The following is a 9,649-nucleotide window of genomic DNA, read 5'->3' as shown; positions in this document are numbered from 1 at the left end:
ATATATATATAATGTATATATGAAATATAGCTAATACTATGTGATAAACTTTCAAGTCTTATGGAACTAAGGGAAGGAATTTGAGCAATTATGGAAGGGTTTGTTGGTAAATGAGTGAAGAATATAGAAAAACTGACAAGATTTTCAAATAAGTATTGCTAACTTATCTTTAACATACAATGTAAAAAAATATGTACTCAGATTTGATAAGTGGCTCATCAACCCTTGCCCTTTAAAATACCACCTCTCACATAGCTGATGTTTCCATCAGCCTAGGATGCCTACATAGGGCAACCTTGTCTCACTCCCAGAGAGGAATAACTGGATTTTTATGTAAGCCAATTATAGACCAGGGATCTGTGTTATAAATAACGAAGAGAGGGTAGGAACAACAGAGCAGACTCGTGATATAATGCAATCAAACAAACTGTGGTTTTGGGGTTTTGGTCTATGATCAGCCAGAGACTGAGTGAAGCAGAAATTATTGGCAGGTGCTTCTTTTTGGACAAAGCTTTTTGCAGGCTTGGGTAAGTCACTACAATGCCAGACTTATGTGTAGGAAGACAGGCAACCACCTACGTGGCATAATTTGAGGCGTACAACAAGGCCCTGCTGGCCATAAAACAACTCTTCCATGAACCTGCAATAGCCCAGTACTCTCTGCAGCCAGTGTATATACGTTTACTCTCCATCCAGTGGTGGCTACACACCAAAGCAAGTATGAGATATTGTCCCTGCCTTTGAGACCTAACAGTGTAGGCAGGTAAGCAAAAATAAGTAGGTAAAGTAGTGTCCAATCAGTTAAGACAATATATAATTTATATTGTGTGATAAGTTTTCAAGTGCTGTCAAGTTAAGAGAAGAAAGAAATTGGAGCCATGATGGAAGGTTTTGTCCGTGAATGAACATGTGCAAGAGTAAGAGCTTCAGTAATAGTGTGGATTAGAAGAAAGGAAAGGGGCCAGGGATGTAGCTCAGTGGCGCCTCGCCTGCCTTGCAAGCACAAGGTCCTGAGTTCAATCCCCAGTACCGAAAGAGAGGGACATCTGATTTTAAAAGTGTTCAGGACAGAGTGATGAATAACTGAACAGACACTGCAGGAGGGCAGATGAGGGGAGGGAGGCCCTTCTTTTCACAGAAATCTTTGATTTTTACAGCTCTTCCTTTCATTATTACTAGGAAATAAACCTCCTTCCCAATTATACCTTATATCGTCACCTATTTATTTCCTTCCTAGGATTTATCACTGTAATCTCAGCTAATCAGGAGACTGAGCAGGAAGATCCCCTCCTGGAGGCACCCTGGGCAACTTAGTGAGGCCTTGTCTCAAAATCACAGTAAAAAAGGCTGGGATGCAACTCAGTGTGAGGTCCTAGTTCAATCCACACTACTTCGGAAAAAGAAGGGAGGGAGGGAGAGAGGGTGGAAGGGAGGGAAGGAGGAAGGAAAAGGCCACCGTCACATTTTATCTCAGTTTTTTTCTGTTTTTTTGGTAGCAGAGATCAAACTCAGGACCTTGTGCTTATGAAGCAGGCTCGGTGCCACTGAGCTGAATCACTGTTCCTTCAGTTTTAATTTATTTATTTCTGGACTTACCTGTTTACCACCTCTTGCCTGTCATTCACCTGACACAGTGCTGTGTGCCCTCAATCACTACTTACTGGATGAACGGGGCATGGTGGGGCGCACCTGTAATCCCAGCAGTCCGGGACGTCAAGGTAAGGGCCTGGCAAATTCAAACCCAGCTTGAGCAACTCAGCAACAATTCAGCGAGACCCCGTCAAGATAAAAAGGGCTAGAGTGTAGGTCAGTGTAAAGACCCAGGGTTTAACCAACCACACCAGGAAAGAATGAGTGAACTGATAAAAACTGTTCCCACAGGACACTTGATTGAACAGAGCAGGTGCTTTTAACTGTCTTTCCTTACCTAAAGGCTCTGAGCACATTACACGTCTCTAGAAGGCAGAAAGAGTCCAGTCCTGAAGAACCCACTATAAAGCATTCTTTTCTGAGGAGTATGGCATAGGGAATCATCTTCAGGCTCAAGAGAAAGCCTTGGGAAATTTAAGGCTGGAAAAGTGCTCCGCAGGAGAATGCTGCGCACCGGTCGTCGTCGTGGTGCAAAGCAAGAAGGGACAAGGAGCTCAAGAGGAAGAGAAGGCACTAGGGAAACAGAAGCCCAGCAGGAAGCCTGGGGGGGGGTGTTTGCTCAGCGGGGGGTCGGGGGCAAAAAGCAGGGTGTGTTTCTAGGACCTACCGCTCTGATCTAAGCTGCATACCACCAGAAGAGCAGCAGCCTCTTCCTGGGGTTGTGCTGTGGAGAGTGTCTGGGCACCAGAAGTTCACAGGAACTGAGAGGTCAGAAGAGGAGTAGTGACGGGCGGAAGTCTGGGTCAGAGGAGTTTTCTCCGTGAAGAACGGTCTCCTTGAACATTTGCACTCCAGACGCTGTAAAGCTAACTCTGTATAGGTGTCTCTTCGCTCCATTCCTGGCAGAATATTAGGGGATAAATGGATACTAGGGCTACTTTCTGCCCGGTATCGACCTGATAATGCAAGAATTCTTAATTACAGTTCCTGTACTGGGTGTGGGAGCACATGCTGGTGATCTCAGCCACTGGAAGGCTGAGGCAGGAGGCTTGTTAAACTTCAGGCCGAGCCTGGGCAACTTAAGAAGACCCTGTCTCAAAAAAAAAAAAAGAGTAAGCTGGGGATGTGGAACAAGCCTGGGTTCAATCCTCACTACTGCAAAGAGAAACAAATTAAAAGTGCAGGGAGCCAAAATTATACTGTAATTCATTTGAAATAATGAGGTAAACCTTTTAGGAAATTTTTCCATGACTCAGTACCAAAAACATCCAGCTTGAACGAAAGCCTACTATCCAGGTATTGTTCTAAAACTGATTTACAAAAGCCAGATCTAATGGCGCCATTCCTTTTTTTTTTGAGACAGAGTATCACTATATAGTCCAAGCTGGCCTTGAACTCACCATCATTGTTCTTGCCTCAGCTTCCCAAATGCTGGGATTACAGACGTTCACCACCACAACTGGCAAATGGCTCTATCCTTCTAACACTTTCAGATACCGGTTCTCTCTCACCATGGGTTCTGGCTTCTTTCTGAGTTCAGTCTCCTCTCTGGGGCCCGGGAATTTAGCTCAGTGGCACCACACCTGCCTCACAAGCCCAAGGTCCAGAGTTTGATTCTCGGTTCCACAAAACAAAACAAAATTTAAACATTCATTGAGTTCAGTCTCCTGTCCTTCCTCACCCATGTCACAGTGGAGAACATACTAAAAGGACACTGACTCATGTAGGACAACAAGCTAAAATTGAAGCTGGTACTGATACCACCAAGCAACTAGCAACTTTATGTCTAACTCAAAATGCTTTTCCCACCAGGCATGCTGGCCCACGCCTATAATCCCAGCACTCTGGAGGCTGAGGCAGGAGGATCACTTTGAGTTCGTAACCAGCCTGGGCTACGTAGTGAGTTCCAGGGCAGTCTCAACTACATAGTAAGACCCTGTCTCAAAAAAAAAAAAAAAAAAAAAAAAAAAAAAAAGAAAAAAGAAAAAAATGCTTTTCCCCTTCAGCCTAGTTCTAGTTTATATGAGATCACGTGAGAACTGCTGGATGTAGAGGTACAATTTTTTCTCGGAAATTTCTTTCTTTTTTTTTTTTTTTATGTTTTTTAATGGGTGGAAGAGCATGCCTGCCCTATTCTCTAAAGGGCATGTAACAATCTCTTCAAAAATAATGGTCTTCTCTCTGTGGAGCTAAATATGAAAAGATTAAAAAAAAAATCCTTTGAAAAGGAGTAACTGTCTATTCTGTTGAGAGTCATGTTCTCCCTGGGGAAGGAAGGGCACACAAATATGAAATGGGGACAGCAAGGTTCCTACAGGGAAGGGTTGCACTTGGAGATATTGGTACAAACTGTGATTTCTAAAGTAGGTTTATTATGTATATATGCATATCGGTGCACAGTGTGCATGAGTACATGTATTGGGGGAAACGCGTGGATTTCCTAGCTCTACACACTAGACAGGCTAAGAAGCAGAGCCCTCCAGGAGCCTCCAGATCTCATATTTTCAGAGAAACATGTGGTTCTAGGGACAGGATAGGGTGTGTGCAGAGGCTGCGATAGCTGGCTATGCCTGAGAGAAAGAAAGTGCCCCAAACAGCAATGACAGCGTGTTACAAGAATACAAGGCCTTGAATCGGCTGCTTTTGGCTAACTCTGGGACAGATTAAGTACCAAATTTCTTATACCAAGCAAGAATTATAAACCAGCGAAAAGCAGAAATTCTTATGTCCATTGGAAAAACACAAGGATAGTTGTTATCAAGATGATGATTGTAATGATGACGAGAGACGTGGAGGGTCCAATGATACATATGGAGGTTGTACTAGTGTTAGAAAATTATTGTTCTGGAATTACCATGGTCAAGGGCTGGGGATTTAGCTCAGTGGTTCTGGTGACTGCCTCACAAGCGCGAGGATCTGAGTTCGATCCTCGGTAAAAAAAAAAAAAAAAAAAAAAAAAAAAAAAAAATTACCTTGGTCAAAACTGAACCATGGGGCCAGGGATTTAGCTGCCTGCCTTAAAAGTGTGAGGTCCCAAGTTCCATCCCCAGTACAAAAAAATTAAAAATAAAACTGAACCGTGAGCCAGGGATTTAGCTAGTGGTGCCACCCCTGCCTGTTCAATCCCCACCACGACCAGATTTAAAAAAAAAAAAAAAAAAAAACGGAAAACAATTATCAACAAATGTTAAACCTTAGAAGAAATTTTGATTCAGTGCAGGATGTTTGGCTACCTCTATAATTGACAAAGAAAAAAAAAGAGTGAGGGATAAAGTAATTATACAAAGGGAAAAGCAGGAAATGCTTTGACCAGGATGCCAAAATTTGTATCGCTGAGATGGTTAAGTGAAGTGGTGTCCACACTTAGGTTCATCTGAATCTAAAGGTTATGTTTTATTTTGTTTTTTAACTATCGTCCACAAAATTCTGCTCAAATCTCAAGCCAAGCATGGTGGCACACACCTGTAATCCTAGCACTGAAGGAGGCTGTTCCTGAAGTATATCAGATCTGAGTCCAACCTGGGCAGTTTAGTGAGAGCCTGTCTCAAAACAAAACATGAAAAGGACTGGGGACATAGCTTAGTCATAGAGGACCCCTAGGTTTGATCCTCATTCAGTGCCACCAAACAGTAAATAAATAAATACATCAGTATCATTGATGAGTGATAGATGGACATTGTGGGCCTCCAAATGTGGAGAGAGAACACATCACTATGCAATGATCTGCTGAGACACCAAACCTCATAATCTACCACCAAGAACATCAGATGAGCACAGACCGAGAAACGCTGTATTTACAGAACAGGGCAAGAGGAACAAAATACAGTCTTTTAAGAATGTCAGTATTGGGCCAGGGATTTAGCTTAGTGGCACCATGCCTGCTTGCCAAGTGCAGGGTCCTGAGTTCAATTCCTGGTAGAAAGAAAGAAATAAAGAAAGAAGGAAAGAAAGGAAGGAAGAAAGAGAAAAAGGAAAGAAAAGAAAAAAGAGTGATAAAGAACAGGAAGGGTTATGAGATTTGTTCCAGATTAAAGGAGGCTAAACAGTCCTGGCAACCAAAGGTTAGACCTAATTACGCAAGCCTGGATCCACTGGACAGAAAAAAAAAAAAGTATAAAAAACATTACTAGATTACCTATAAAATATGGATTATAGGTGAGATAAAAGCACTATATCAGAATAAAGTGAAAAAGTAAGTAGTTGTAGCCATTCTCAGAAAATACACACCCTGAAGAATTTAGCAATGAACAGCCATGATTATTGTAACTTTCTCCTTTCAAAAACCATATGGGGGGTGGGGAGGAGGGGGTGAAGGGAGGGCAGGGGTAAGGGGAAAAAATTAGAATCAAGACTTGTCATGTAGAGGTACAAGACCCCAACAATGAATGTAACTGTACTGTATCCCTAAAATGTACCAATAAACTCAATTAAAGCTGAAAAAAAAAAAACATATGGGGCAAGGGTGGGTATCAGAGTACAAACAAAGCAAATGGGCTGAATGTCAAACAATAGGTGAATCAAGATTAAAGGTATAGGAGCTACGATGCATTTGTAACTAGGATGCATTTACTTTTGCAACTTTTTGTAAGTTTGATACTTTTTCAAATTTAAAATCTTCAAAAAGAACAATTTTGGGAACAAAGAAAAAGGGAAATAATTTCAATTTTAATTATAATCGAAAACTTTAGCTTACTTATTTGAATATAAATCTTAAGGTATGAACAGAGACAGTTTTAAATGTTGTGCATTTCTGGGTGACCAATATCTTATACCAGGATCCTCAAGCTGTGAAGATAATTTTGATAGACCTGGACCCCAACAAAACCCCTCAGGCCTAACATACACTATCTCCACCTACACTCATCCGTGCCTGGTCTCAAGCACACCCACACACACTTCCTCCAACACAGTCTTCCTACTTGACATATTTTTAGAATTCTTCCCAAACTAAAATCTGAAAAAACAAAGGAAAACAGTTCAGTTTGGGCCATCAGACTGATAATCTAAGCCTACTGCAGTTTTCTTCAGCTCTTTTGTGCCTACTATAATTTTCACTGTAAGACTAGATTCACATTTTTCAGCAATTACACTTTTTTAACAATTATACATTTTCCACTAAATTCCCCTCTAAAAAACTGTGCTCCTTTTAGCCCCTGTGTGTTGTCTTAAATAATCTAACCCTAAATCTTTCACATCAGAAATTTTCCGGAGTGGTCACACTTCAGAAATGTGACACCAGAGCATTACTAAGATAAATGTGGAGATTTTAAAAGATATTTTCAAGAACATATTGCCACACATACTTCGTTCTAGATCACCACAGTGCTTTAAGGAGGGACTGCGAAACTTCCCAGAAACTCAACTTCCCTGACCGCTCCTGGAAGGGCTGGGAAATCTCCACGAATGCTGGTCGCTGAAGACACCTAGAGGACGTCTCGGGGAACTGCATGAGAACACGGCCACAAATGGATTGCTGTCCTATGGGCCTCTCTGGGTTTGAGAGCATTTGTTTGTTCAGGATGCCTGGTGGGAAGCTGCAGGTAAGAGTTGGCACTTGGGGCCAAAAGCTAGGAAATTAGGTCCTCAGCATTTGACGGAGTGATTTTCATGATGTTTAATGACTTCCAACGAGCACTTTCTGTGATAGTCCTGTTACAGTAGAATGAGTGACATTACTTTTAAAAAGAACGTCCTTGAAAACCATCACTGTAGTTGATAGTGGGTAAAGAAGACAGAAAAATCCTTCTGAGTTTTCTCTGATGCCTTAGTGGCTTTCTAGTTGCTTAGTGCTACTTCCACCTATGAATGAAATGGGGGTTTGGGGAGGGTTGTTTTTTGTTTTGTTTTTTGGCTTTTGGAGACAGGGACTTGCGTAGTCCAGGCTGGCCTTGAACCTGCAGCAGTCCTCTACCTCAGTCTCCCAAGTGCTGTGATCACAGGCATGCACCACCATGCTGGGCTAATTAAGTGAATTTTTAAAAGTTATTTTATGGACACTGAAAATTCCCCCTTTGACTTATGAAAAGCCCCAGCTATGTCTGGCCTTTGGTAGAAAAGAGAGATGACTCATTTTTCTCCCACCAGCCCATCAACTGCTCATTATTTTTACCAGTTAACAGCAGGTGCCAGGCATGGTGATGGTGCCTGCCTGTAATCCCAGCAACTCTGGAAGGCTGAGGAAGAAGATCACAAGCTCAAACCCAGCATGAGCAACTTAGCAACTTAGTAAGACCCTGTCTCAAAAAATAAAAAGGCCTGGCTGGATAGGAACCTCAGTGGGATGGCACTAGGTTTAATTCCCAGCCCTGGGGGGTGGGAGCAGACTAGCAGAGACAGTGATTTGTTCCCACTTTAGGAACCTGAACTTTTGCAGTCTGGGTGGGCAGCAACATGCAATTACAGCAACGTACCAATCTGTTAAAACACAAGAGCAACTATTTTTAACACAAAATTCCATGGCCCAGAGAGAAGTCTAAGTATTTCAAGCAATATTTATTACAAGAGTGTAAGCTATGTCTGACAATCCTTTCTGCTAGAATTTAACCAGAGCCCTGCCATGAATGTCCGAGGCTATCTTAAGAGAAACAGTCCTTTTCCTTTGTTGAAAAGGGATTAGATGACTTAGCAATAAAGGGTGTTACTTGAGGAGCATCTGTTTTAGTGACCCAATTATTTATTTCAGATATTTAAACTTTTTATAATAATCATTTGAAAAATTATACCTAACTTTTTCTTCTCTTAACAGGGGTGGGCATCAGAGGACAGGAAGGAGCTGCTTACCAGTGTCTGGAAGTACTTTCCAATAAAAAACTCAAATCTGAGGTTGCATTTTTATGTCCAGACAGGGTGTGGTTGGACATAGAGTTGGGACTCAGGAAAACACGTGTTTGGCAAATTTTTTTTGCAGGAAGGAAAACAATGAATGGACTTGTAAGTTTCAAGAAGGTCAGAATGAACATTTGCTAGTACACACGGGGATGGTACCATTGCTCATTCTTTATTGAGCACCTATGTGGAATGAGCAGAATTAAGTGATGTAAATAACCATGGTTTCCATACATAATGTGTTTCAGACTTGAGCATGAGTGGTATGATTCATCAGAATCCATGTAAAAATAAGCATAATCAAATGTTTTGGGATGTTTAATTGAATGCAGATGATGTTAAAAGATGTTGAACTAAAGTAGAACTAAGTGACCATTGCTTTGGAATTTGATATAAAAATAGGAATCCTGAAGACATAGAAAGGTGGGAGAAACAGAAGCCTAATTTGAAAGAAATGAAGTGATCTCATTTTTTTCTCTTAAGAAATATTCTTGCTGGAAGATAAGTTAGGCAGAACTCTTGAAGACACTGGCATAGGAAAAGACTTTATGAACAAATCCTCAGTAGCACAGGAACTAGCAGAAAGAATCAACAACTGGGATCTCATCTTATTAAAAAGCTTCCGCACTGCAAAAGAAACTATCAACAGAACTAAGAGACAACCGACAATGTGGGGAAAATATTTTACCAGCTGCTCCTCAGACAAAGAACTATTATCTAGAATATATAAAGAACTCAAAATGATCAGCCCCCCAAATATAAGGACCGAATTCAAAAATGGGCATCTGAAATGAACAGACATTTCTCAGACAAAGAAGTAAAAGCAGCAAGTAAATATAAGAAAAAATGTTCCACATCACTGATCATTCGAGAGATGCAGATGAAAACAACACTCAGATTCCACCTCACCCCACAAAGAATGGCTGCTATCAAGAAATCAATCAATAACAAATGTTGGTGGTGTTGTGGGGAGAAAGGAACCCTTCTCCATTGTTGGTGGGAGTGCAGACTAGTGCAACCACTGTGGAAATCAATATGGAGATACCTCAAAGAGCTGGGACTAGAAGTTCCATTTGACCCAGCCAGCCCTCTGCTGGGTATCTTTCCAAAAGAACTAAAAGAATCATATCACAGTGATATATGCACACCCATGTTTATAGTGGCACAGTTTGTAATAGCTAAGACTTGGAAACAGCCCATTTGCCCATCAGTTGGAAACTGGAAAAAGAAGGTG

This window comes from Fukomys damarensis, unplaced genomic scaffold, assembly GCF_012274545.1.
Source record: "Fukomys damarensis isolate Sample0158 unplaced genomic scaffold, DMR_v1.0_HiC HiC_scaffold_20, whole genome shotgun sequence".
NCBI classification, from domain to species: Eukaryota; Metazoa; Chordata; class Mammalia; order Rodentia; family Bathyergidae; genus Fukomys; species Fukomys damarensis.
Note: the sequence above shows the minus strand (reverse complement) of the source record.